We start from the raw sequence: 12,693 nt of genomic DNA, 5'->3' as shown, positions 1-12,693 counted from the left end.
ATCAATCATTTTTTACCCTCTTAGGGATTGAATTTTCAAAAATCCTTTCTTGGTAGACGTCTACGTCATAATCTGTATGCCAAATTAAAACACGATCCGTCCAGTGGTTTGAACTATGCGTTGATAAATCAGTTAGTCAGTATGCCAGTTTTTCCTTTTATATAAGTACCTACATATTTAGATTCAAGAAAGTTTTCTAGCTTTTATTCACGCAAAGCTCTTCGCTTATCTTTCTTCACCACTATCAGCACCTTTTGCCTTAATTCAAATTACGCTGTTCACTGACACACTGACCTTAAGAGTGCTTCCGTCAGCTGACTGTATCCCATTTGGGTGTTAATTCTCCACGCATGCGCACCGCCAGCCAACTGATGCGGGATGTAGGACAGGACCCTTACTTCTGCAGTACGGTTTCAGACACCTCCGGGGGTGGGCGCTTTTGTACTTCGGACACTCGTCGAGAGTTCGTGATAATGTGAGTGTGGACCATTGAATGTAGAGATGTGGACGAAGTTTCGGCCGCTGTTGAGTGATAAAGCGGTGAGTTTCAACAGGTTTTCTATTACTTATGACGACTTTTATACTTCTGTTTTCGGTTGAAATTTTATGTGTGGATACGGATTTATGAAATAATGTTTTCATAGTTATATTCAAGTATATTTTGACTGCTTATATTTATAACGACGGTTAATTTAATAATGAAGATTGATGAAAGCTTAGGTATTTTTTATTATTGGAACCTACTTAGGTGCGTATTATATTTTTAAGTGGATCCAGATTTGAACGATTATGATTTAAAGTTAACTAGAGGATGCCCGCGACTTCGTCCGCGTGGATTTAAGATTTTAAAAATCCCGTGGGAACTCTTTGATTTTCCGAGATAAATAGTAGCCTCTGTCCTTCCCCGGGATGCAAGCTATCGCTGTACCAAGTTTCGTCAAAATCAGTTGAACGGAGGGGCTGTGTAAGGCTAGCAGACAGACAGACAGACACACTTTCGCATTTATAATATTAGTATAGATTAGGTACAATTTCACAATTCACTATACTTAGAACTTTTTTGAGATAAATCAGTAAGTAGGTACCATTATTATAAATGCGAAAGTGTGTTTGTTTGTTGGTTTGCCCTTCAATCACGTCGCAACGGCGCAACAGGTCGACGTGGTTTTTGCATGGGTATAGTGGTAAAACCTGGAGAGTGACATAGGCTAATTTTTTATCCCAGAAAATCAAAGAGCTCCCACGGAATTTTTATTCCAAGCGGACGAAGTAGCGGTACTCATCTAGTCCTACATAAAATTTACCTACATGAACAAAAATCAAGATAATTATATTTATCTTAAAAAAATGTACCTGCTGTAAATGTAAGCCCCCTTGGTGTAAGTTAACTCTGTACCAAATTTCATCTAAATCGGTCAAACTGTTGGGCCGTGAAAAGCTAGCAGACAGACAGACACTTTCGGATTTATTATTTACTAGATGATACCCGCGACTTCGTCCGCGTGGATTTAAGATTTTAAAAATCCTGTGGGAACTCTTTGATTTTCCGGGATCATAACTAGCCTATATCCTTCCCCGGGATGCAAGCTATTTCTATGCTAAATTTCATCGAAATCGATTAAACGAATGGGCCGTGAAAAGCTAGCAGACAGACAGACAAACACACTTTTGCATTAAAATATAAAAAAAAAATATTAGCCATGTTAAATGACTAATATTCCCCTTTCCTCTCCAACTAAGCGTCAAGCTTGTACTAGGAATAGGTACGACAATTAAATAGTGCAACGGGCGGGGTTTGAACCGTCGACGTTTCGGTTTTCAGTCCAGTCCTTTACCCGTTGAGCTATTGAGGTTATTATATTAGTATGGATAATATGGATAGGGATTGTAAATAGGTATTGGCATGAACAGTTTTTCGCCTTTTTCATCCGTGTAAAGTGTATGTAAATGTACATTTTGGTAACCTGCCAAAATTTAAGTAGAATTTATGAACTGGCCCCGGGAAAATGTTGGGGATATTTGGCCGAGGAGGGGATATTAATAAAGCTTAGACAGCATTCTCGTTAATTAATCATGAACGTCGAAGTTTATAATTTATTCGCCAATTCGGAAAATTATAAGCTCCGGTTTTATGAAATACGGACTCGATTCGTGTTTATGGAGTAGGTATTAGGTGTCTTTGTGAATTTTATAATGTTTACTAGCTGATGCCGGCGACTTCGTACGTACGCGTGGATTTAGGTTTTTGAAAATCCCGTGGGAACTCTTTGATTTCCCAGGATAAAAAGTAGCCTATGTCACTCTCCAGGTCTTAAACTATGCCCATGCAAAAATCACGTCGATCGAAGGACAAACCAACAAACCAATAAACAAACACACTTTCACATTTATAATATGCGTGCTGACGTACTGATGCTCATCACCGTGATCAACCCATCGCTGGTCGACTACTGAACACAGGTCTTTTCTCAAAAAAAGAGCCCTTTCTTTTTAAGAGACATACGCTATACTTAGTTCGCCACGCGCTGGCCAGTAGCGGATTGGCGGACTTTACATACCTTTGAGCACATTATGGAAAACTCTCGGGCATGCAGATTTTATCACAATGTTTTTCACCCCCACTAAAACAAGTGATAATTAATTACCTAAAACGCAACATAGCCCCGAAAAAATAGAGTTGCGTTCCCAGGATTGTGTATTTTAAGTACCTACCTAATTAAATATCACTAGCTTAAACGGTGAAGGAAAACATCGTGAGGAAACCTGCATGCCAGAGAGTTCTCCATAATGTTCCCAAAGGTGTGTGAAGTCTGCCAATCCGCACTTGGACAGCGTGGTAGGTAGACTATGGCATTCTAAGAGGAGACCCGTGCTCTGTAGGGAGCTGGCGATGGTTTGATCATGATGATGATGATGATTTGATATATTACAGAACGCTCGTTTTATGACAGGCGTGTCAGTTTGTAGGTACCAGATATGCGGCGGAACCGATGCCTCGCACTAATTAGTAAGTCAATCTATAATAGAATTTCCATGTAGATAATTAAATTTGCGTAACAGGCGGATTTCATATTAACATAAAGAGATTATTGTGATTTAATTAACAGGCTGCTATCTAATTTAAGTCACTTCCTAATACACATATACTACCCGTGCGCGATAAGTTGAGACTCGCCTGGAATTCAACCCTGCGCCCGCTTCCCCTGTAACTTCCCCTCAAGCTCCCGAATTGTAGTGTAGACAACGCCATTTTTTTAACATCTTAGTCTCGTACTTGCTTACGTCACGCAACGACGGCGCGCTCCGATTTTTGTCTACAGTACAACCACGCGTCTGTGGCGTCACCGCCCCCCAGTCTCAACTTATTGCGCACGGGTAGTACAACATAAAGACTAGTAGGTAGGTATAACCTAAAACTATAATGTTGGATAACATAATACTGTGTATAAGATTAGTATATTATATAGACAGCACAGAACAAAATTATCTTTAAGTATTTGTAGTAAAAACAAAACGATTTTTTAATTTTTTTCAGTAAATTGAGATAAGGTCGTAATTTGATATCTTCATACAATTTTGATAGCTTTACGCAATTTTTCTAGTCAATGTGTTCTAGGCCTAATTAACTTTTGACGATGAACTTTACTGGCGATAACAACAATGCGACATGAATATGTAACAATACTATTTAAAAAAAAAATACATGATTATGTAACAATATTTATTGAAAAAACTTAACTAACTTCGGCAAACTCGGTTGAACGGATGAGCCGTGAAAGGCTAGCAGACAGACAGACAGACAGACAGACACATTTTCGCATTTACAATATTAGTATGGATGTTTTTGGTACAAAAAAATGCATACCCACTTAGTTAAAAACACCGTTGTATCAAAACTCAGCAAATTACGTCTATTTGTCATAGCATCAATTTTACTGTCCCATTGCCAGTTATGATATCATGTTCAGCTCACAAGCTTCACAATAAATCAAATTGGGTCACGAATGAAGAAAAAAAAACTGAAAAGATCGCGGAAACTATGAAAGGCCGCCAATCAGAGTAAATATTTGATTTCGTCGACGTAAAACAAAATACAGCTCGGAAACCTTTCCGATTTTGTTTATCTCGAGATTTGCCAAATACTTGTTTCTATAATATACAATGAACCAAAAGCTTAATTTGCTATAATCCGCTGAAACAGTTCGAATCTGTAACCCGCCCGCCCTCCCACTGCTAAACATGCTGCAGGCAAGCAATACGCACCACCACCACGCAGCACCACACAAATCCCAAAACAGATTCGACGCACGTTTCGCCCCGACACCTCGAGCGTGTCGTTCATGTGTGGTGCTGTGTGGTGCAACTAGTCACCGACAATCCAGAAAATAGTTCTAATTATTGCGGGAAGAATATTTTTAATTAAAATTTATAGAGCTAAGTTTATGTTATTCTCGTTAAGCATAAACCGGTTAACTAACCCCCGGCAGCTTATTACTCTAACCTAGATTTCACAGGTCATAAGTTTTGCTCTGAATCTGTATAGTGATTCGTTGCAATCGGTTTCCACAAAGCATTACAATTATTGTGTTATTTTGTGAGTTGAGTTGAAACAGAATTACAAATTTTGTAACAAGTAACTGTTAAATCGCTAGTGATCTAAACAGTAGTGGCATCACACTAAAGAATACACTTCCAAATAAAAAGCTGTGGCTAGGACATCCGCCTTCCAATCGGAGGTCGGGGGTTCGATCCCGGGCACGCATCTCTAACTTTTCGGAGCTATGCGAGCGTGCTCTGTAGTGATCCGGCGATGGGTTGATCATGATGATGATGAACTGTTAAATCAATTAATTAAATGGACCGAAGAAAGCTGGCACACAGACAGACAGAAAAATTCCAAAAAAAAATGTTTTGGGGTCTATATCGATAATAATGTTTCCCATGATTAAAATTTTTCAAAATCTATTTAATGTACAGAAATTGTCCTCTTACAGTTTTATTATAAGTAATAGATTACTAGGTAATGCAACCGGGGATTAAGTTTTTAAAATCCCGTGGGAACTCTTTCATTTTCCGAAATGAAAAGTAGTTAATGCCCTTCCCCGGGATGTAAGCTATCTCTATACCAAATTTCGTCAAAATCCGTTGCAGGGATGTGCCGTGAAAAGCTAGCAGACAGACAGACACACTTTCGCATTTATAATATTAGTATGGAAGTATGGATTTCAAATCCCACATAATCTTTGTAAGAAATGTTTTTTATGTCTAGATATATTTTATTATTGTATATTTCCTCTTACTTGCTCGGAAATTGATCTAAGTATGAAATATTTCATTCATCATGATGAACAAAACATACTTTCGTAATCATCAATATTTATGACACATCGAAATATACCTAAATTGTAGACAATATAAAAAAATATTTACGAGACATTTCACCGCGATTAATAGCCTCATCTGGTGACAGAAGGGCTGGCTCATTTTTTGCGCAACGGATCAGCCTGGCTGTCCAGCGCGGAAATGCAGCCAGTATTCTTGGCACCATTCCACGCGGTCATGATTTATATAGTAATTAGATAAGGCTAGCTTTAAGTTTTATTATATATTAGACGAAATAAGTTTTAAGATACAAACGTTATGAGACAAACACAAGCAGAAAGAAGTATCAAACTACTAATTACGTTACTGTCTTACTGTCACCCAACAGCAAATACTTGAGAAACTCCGCACAAACTGTGAACTGCGCCAGTTTTAATCCAAGTGCAGTATAAAATTTAAACTGCACTGCATTTTGCAACAATGCAGGCTTCCTCACGCTTAGAAATGCAGCGCGATGCAATACGTGGGGATGTTGCCCAAATTGCGAACTGTGAAGCGTTCACACTTGAAATAAGTGTACCTACGGATAAATCTGTGATAAAAGCTGTGATAACCTAGTGGTTAGGACGTCCGCCTACCTAATCGGAGGTCGGGGGTTCGATCCCAGGCAAGCACCTCTAACTTTTCGGAGTTATGTGCGTTTTAATAAATTAAATATCACTTACTTTAACGGTGAAGGAAAACATCGTAAGGACACCTGCATGCCTGAGAGTTCTCCATAATGCTCTCAAAGATGTGTGAAGTCTACCAATCCGCGCATGGCCAGCGTGGTAGACTATGGCCAAAACCATTCTCACTCTTTCCCTACAAGCGACCTATGTCCAGCAGTGGACGTCTATTGGTTGATGATGATGATGATGATGACGGATAAATCTGTTCCTTTTTAGGTAGCTACTAAATAAAGAAACTAGCTGATATCTGCAACTTTTTATAATTTTTAGGGTTCCGTACCTCAAAAGGATCACTTAATAATTGGTCTGCAACTTTGTCTTTATAAGGGTTCCGTACTTCAAAAGGAAAAGGAACCGTTATAGGATCACTTTCTTGTCTGTTGGTCTGTCTGTCAAAAAACATATAGGGGAGATAGGTAGGTAGGTCTCATAGCACAAGTAAAGGAAAAAATCCAGAAACCGTGAATATGGAGTTACATCACAGAAAAAAAATGTGTTCATGAAGAAATCTTAGTATTTTCAATTTTAAAAGTTAGACAACTATACCAAGTGGGGTATCATAATATGAAAGGGGTCACATAAAAATCTTTACTTTTAAATTCTAAAACAGATTTTTATTTATTTTTATGCATAATAGTTTTTGATTTATCGTGCAAAATATGGCTGTAATACGGAACAATCGGTGCGCGAGTCTGACTCGCACTTGGCCGGTTTTTTTTTCAAAAAATGTTGTTCTGTTATACCCGCATGAACCCTGAAAACATTACCCTCCTTTTTGGGCAGCAGTCGTGTAAAAATAGACGCCATTTTTTTGACGCAAATGTCAATCATAATGTAACGTTTTTATATGTTGACCTTTATTCTGGTCAAGGTGGAAGCGGGGTCGCGGGGTCGACCCCCGGCAGCTGAGGGGTGAATGTGATTAGCGCGGGGTTCCGTCGGGAACGATATTGTTTCGGGCTTCGTTTACGACGGTACTCCAAGAAAACTAGATCTGGGGCAGGGGGCAGGTACATGAATGTTAAACGGACGATGAACATACGCATACAGTACGCAGCCGAAAGTAATGTTCATCGGCCTTTAGAATGACATTTCGGGTTTGTAGAGCGTTGTCTTTGTCAATCATACCTATATGGCAATTGGTCGGTCTCTACTACAGGGCCTTTAGAAGGAGGTAGCAGATTTGTAGAGCGTTGACCCTGTCGTTGAGACCGACAAAACGTCATATAGGTATGAGTGATAGAGACAAAGCTCTACAAAGCCGAAATGTCACTCGAAACTCTAAAGGCCGATGTACAACATGGGGTTATTCAAGGGGCGGACCAACAAATTCCTAAAAGGCCGGCAACGCATCGGCGGTTCCTCTGGTGCTGCAAATGTTTATGGGCGACGGTAATCACTTAACATCAGGTGACCAGCCTGCTCGTTTGCTTGCTATAAAAAAAAAAAAACTTGTAACTGCCTTCTGCAATACAGGGTTTTCCTAGTGCAGAGGGTAGGAAACTTGTTTCTTGTGTCTAAATTCTAAATTCTAAATAAATTATTCTTATTCTTATCTCTATTTAAAAAAAATGGACATTACTTTCGGTTAATGTTGTATGTAGTGCAAACAAAGGTCAAATGTGGTTAGCGAGCATGACCCCGCCGCCGTAACAGAGCCGTTAAAGTATTTTCACTATTTCGTAGGAAATCGCCTACGGGCTTTGGCGAGTCTTTCTACTAAGGACATATATGCCAGTTTTTTAATGCCTGCGACATCGTACGCGTGGATTTAGGTTTTTAAAAATCCCGTGGGAACTCTTTGATTTTACGGGATAAAAAGTAGCCTATGTCCCTCTCCAGGTCTTAAACTATACCCATGCAAAAAATCACGTCAACTTTCACATTTATAATAGGGGTGAGTGAGGTAGTGATACAGTACGTTACGAAGTTGAGAAGCTGTAATAGCCTAGTGGTGAGGGCGTCCGCCTCCTAATCGGAGGTCGGGGGTTCGCAAGTCTACCTCTAAGTTTTTGGAGTTACATGAGCGGTTTAAGTAACTAAACATCACTTGCTTTAAATGTTAGCATTTGTATTTGGCGCCTTTTGAAATGCAAGTCGCGTGCGCTATTACTTACGACTACGAGGCAGCCATCTTGAGTCGATTGTATAAATACGGGTGGTTGATGGGTTTTAGGCTAGTCTCGTTCCGACGCGAGACTCGTCCGACTATTAAATGCTTTTTGCTTGGTTTTTGTGTAGGTCGCCATTTTAATTCAGTGGTTGCAATAGCAATTGTGCCCTAATCAACTCAATATTGCAGTTAGGTTATTATAAAAGGTAAAACTCTCGATAAGCCTATTCGCGTCGTGATTAATATTTAACTTCACTTCTGGTATGTTTATATAACGGTAAAGGAAACCTGCATGCATGAGAGTGACAACACATTAGTATCGACAATGCACCCGTGCGAAGCCGGGGCGGCTCGCTAGTCAATAATAATTTCTGCATTATGTATAAGGTCCAAACTGTAGTGTTGTTTATACCCAAATATTTTAATACCAAAATGATGTTGCCGTAAAAAGGGCGAATTTGTATTACAAGGGTGGTTGTAAATTTTGAACGACCTCTTCAAAATAGCTAATTACACCGCAATATAAAGCCTGGAGCGCTCCCCTTTACACATTTCGCGAAAATTACAGAGATATTACGTTTTTCATAACGGAATAAACATCACAAAGTTTAAAAGCGTTTAAAATATAAGTATGTATAAAATCTAAATTTATAAAAGGAAAAGGTGGTAGCGGGAAGTGGGTAGATGAGGAAGGCAGAGGATCGTGTGTGGTGGTGCGCTCTTGGGAAGGCCTATGTCCAGCTGTGGACGCAAACAGGCTGATTGATTGATTGATTGTGCGACGTCGTAGATTTTTACGACCCGACGTCGCATTGCAGTGTTGTGGTCTCAGCCTATTACATATCCTAACGATAACCTAGTTTAAATCAGTTACGCAGCAAACCGTCTTTGAAGGCGAAGTCACTGGGACATGAGTCCAGCGCTCCGTCAGCAAGAAATTACCTCATTGCCATACGTGACTCCGAGTATTTGGGTACCTATTTAAACCAAGTACGAGATGTGAAGAGCGCGACGCAGTCTCTTAGTTAGATTAGATTAGACTAGCTTATGCTCGCGACTTCATCCGCGTGGACTACAAAAATTTCAAACCCCTATTTCACCCCCTTAGGGGTTGAATTTTCAAAAATCCTTTCTTAGCGGATGCCTACGTCATAATAGCTATCTGCATGCCAAATTTCAGCCCGATCCATCCAGTAGTTTGAGCTGGGCGCTGATAGATCAGTCAGTCAGTCAGTCAGTCAGTCAGTCACCTTTTCCTTTTATATATTTAGACTAGCTTATGCTCGCGACTTCGTCCGCGTGGACTACACAAATTTCAACCCTCTATTTCACCCCCTTAGGGGTTTAATTTTCAAAAATTCTTTGTTAGCGGATGCCTACGTCATAATAGCTATCTGCATGCCAAATTTCAGCCCGATCCGTCCAGTAGTTTGAGCTGTGCGTTGATAGATCAGTCAGTCAGTCAGTCAGTCAGTCAGTCACCTTTTCCTTTTATATATTTAGATTTAGATCGTCATAATGCAAAACTCTGCATCTAACCTTGGTGCAGACTGCAGACGTTAGGTAAGGTTAAAATGTAAGGATCAAAGAATAAATTTAGTAAAAGCATATCTTCGTTTCTTCAAAAATCCTTCTGGTTGCCGCTTACGTAACGTAAAAGCTTGACATGAAAACGTGTCCCTACCTAAGTACCGGGGTCACTCAAAAACCCGCGCAAAGTAGTTTAAATCTTTGATCATAGAATCCTTACAGAGGCTCTGCCCGCTCTGAATAAAACATCAGCCAAATAGTAAAGCTACGGACTAAGGCGCCGCAGTGGCAGCACGTTCTTGGCCAAGTTTTTGCCAGTTTCAAGTTATTAGATTAGCTCGAGTTTGATTCAACGCGCAAGTCTGGAATATATTTCAAGTTAGTATACATTAAGTATAGGTTAATGAAGTAACTTGGTTATCAGGGTTCCGTACGTCCAAAAGAAAAAAGGAACCCTTATAGGATCACTTCCTTGTCTGTCTGTCAAGAAACCTACAGGGTACTTCCCGTTGACCTAGAATCATGAAATTTGGCAGGTGTATATAGCAGACATAAGAAATAGAAATAGATTTGTTGACAAGGACGCCTGCGAAGAGTTTTTTAACATTCACAGTTAGTTTATAAGTTTGTATGTACATGTAGTTCATTTTACTTTATTTTATTTTAATTTATATAATGGTATATTTTATTTTATGAATAATATGTATACTGGGTTCTTTGCCTTTAATAAAAAACTTTATTATTATTACGCTTGACATCCTAAAACTCTGTTGGTTACATCACAAAAAAACAATTAAAATTTGTTTATGAACTAATAATTAGTATTTTCAACTTTAAAAGTTAGATTACTATACCAAGTTTGTTTGTACCTTTTTTTCTTTCAAGTGGGGTATCATATGAAATGACTTTACCTGTACATTCTAAAACTGTTTTTTTTTGCATAATAGTTTTTGATTTATCGTGCAAAATGTCGAAAAAATCGACTGTAGTCGTCTGACTCGCACTTGGCCGGTTTCTTAACTATTGTGTACAAACCAAAACACTACTTAGCTGCCTAGTTTCTGTCCAACAATTTTTAAATAAAAATGCTATTTACAGAAATGTGAGTGCGAATTACGAAACGGGTATTTTTTATTCTTGCTAGATGTTATTTTTTCAAACCTTTGACGTAAAGCCTATTTGCTTGCATTTTTTCCGTGTAACATTTTCCATTGAACCAATACGAATAAATAATGGGTTTAGTGTTAGACCGCAGCGCGCAGTGTAAACGCTTGTGGAAACGATTGACCGACTGATAGGCAATCAACTGTGCTGTACGAACCATAAAAAACCGGACAAGTGCGAGTTAAACTTGTGTGCAGAGGGTTCCGCAGGATTAATATACCTATTACTAGCTTGTATGCAAATTTTATTTTATTTTATTTTATTTTATTTTATTATAAAGGCACACAAAACAGGTTTCAGCTATAAATGGACCAAATAAAAATAAAAAACAATAGATAAAATCTAAGCGGAATCCCCTAATATGTGTACACAGCAATGTTTGAATAAATATATGCACTAACTAACTGATATGATACAATTTATAAAAACACAGAAAAAAGAAATACAAGAAAATTAACTATGAAAAATATACTTAAAGTGGAGAAGATGCAAAATGTTGATAAATATGTTTTTTAAATGTGTTCAAATTATTATTAAAATTAAATTTTAAGACAATAGCCTTTTCCTGTAATAAAGAACACGTTTTCCAAATTTTAGGTCAATACTTTTTGGAGATTAGAGGGGGCTTGATATCCCAATAAGACATTTATATTAATACTAGCTGACACTGATAATTCACATTTTTAAAAATCCCGTGGGAGCTCTTGGATTTTCCGGGATAAAAAGCAGCCTATGTCAGGTTATGACACTCTCCAGGTCTTGAACTATAACCATGCAAAGACTTTCGCGTTTTTAATATGTGTAGTTATGTGACGTACCTTTTTGTTTGCAATTTTTTTTAAATTTCCTAATTTGCCCCCCAAAAGTGACTTCATATTCAAAGTTCATTTACATGTTTACGTCACACGTCATACTTGTGTACCAAATTTTATCCAATGATCTTATAAGCGTTTCCTTTTTTATTCGGACGTACGGAACTCTAAAAATACTTCAAAACCATAAAATACCGGAATAGACTCTTCTGTTAGCCGCAAAATAATGGCTGTTGGCCTCTATACAGGCTTGTTTCGGAAGTACCACCCACTAAAGTATTCTAACGGACATGCATATTGTACCTATACATTCTGACTGGCTCCCATGACACAGTTTATACTTCTTTGGGAGCCAGTGGTCGAAGTCTTATGTGTCAAACCTTTTTTGCAAATAAAGATATATGTTATGTTATGTTATGTTATGTTATGTTATGTTATTCCTATTTCCATCGCAATAAAGTAACGTGCTTTTGGTCGAAACAAATTTTTTGTTCTATTTTATGGCACTAAAAACTGGTATCTACCAAAATACTAAAATCCAAAATTTTCCATACTTTAACAGCTAGAAACATAAACGCTATCTCTGAAACTTAAATTCATCATTATCATGATCAACCCTCCGACTGAAACCTTATTTCTCGAATACATTTTTTACAAATTAATTAAAATTAATGTGTACGTAGAATTTACAGGTTTATTTCCCACGATTTCCAAGCAAGTAACGTTTAGAAAGATATCAAAGTAAAACGTCAGAGGAACATTCACGCACTGTTGACGCGAGCTCACAGTTGCTCGCTTAGCCTGCGCTCAAAGCTTAGTCGTGTTACGCCTCGATGGTCATGTCCGAGGGATGATAGAAAACTAGGAACTACGAGTACGTGTGTATTACGTGGACTTATTTAAAGAAAACTGGGGATTTTGTTTTAATGATCAGTATAATAGTAATAATATGGGACGCAACTTGCGTTGACACATTGGCCCCGTGTCATATCAGGGAGACAGCATCAAGACTGGGAGCCGC

The 12,693-nt window shown here is 38.4% G+C and overlaps 1 protein-coding gene across 9 annotated transcripts in view; it reads left to right on the top strand.

Moving 5' to 3' along the window:
• The first annotated feature begins 412 nt into the window (after positions 1–412).
• Positions 413–12,693, top strand: part of LOC117982754 (protein O-mannosyl-transferase TMTC1-like) — a 186,241-nt gene continuing 173,960 nt past the window's right edge. For all 9 annotated transcript variants that reach the window (XM_069499273.1, XM_069499272.1, XM_069499271.1 and 6 more), the window contains exon 1: positions 413–540. The gene's annotated coding sequence lies outside the window, so the exon portion shown is untranslated. The remainder of the gene's footprint in view (positions 541–12,693) is intronic.

The sequence above is a fragment of the Maniola hyperantus genome, chromosome 6 (assembly GCF_902806685.2).
Source record: "Maniola hyperantus chromosome 6, iAphHyp1.2, whole genome shotgun sequence".
Taxonomy (NCBI): Eukaryota; Metazoa; Arthropoda; class Insecta; order Lepidoptera; family Nymphalidae; genus Maniola; species Maniola hyperantus.
The sequence above is the reverse complement of the archived record's forward strand: the minus strand, read 5'-3'. Positions and strand labels throughout refer to the sequence as shown.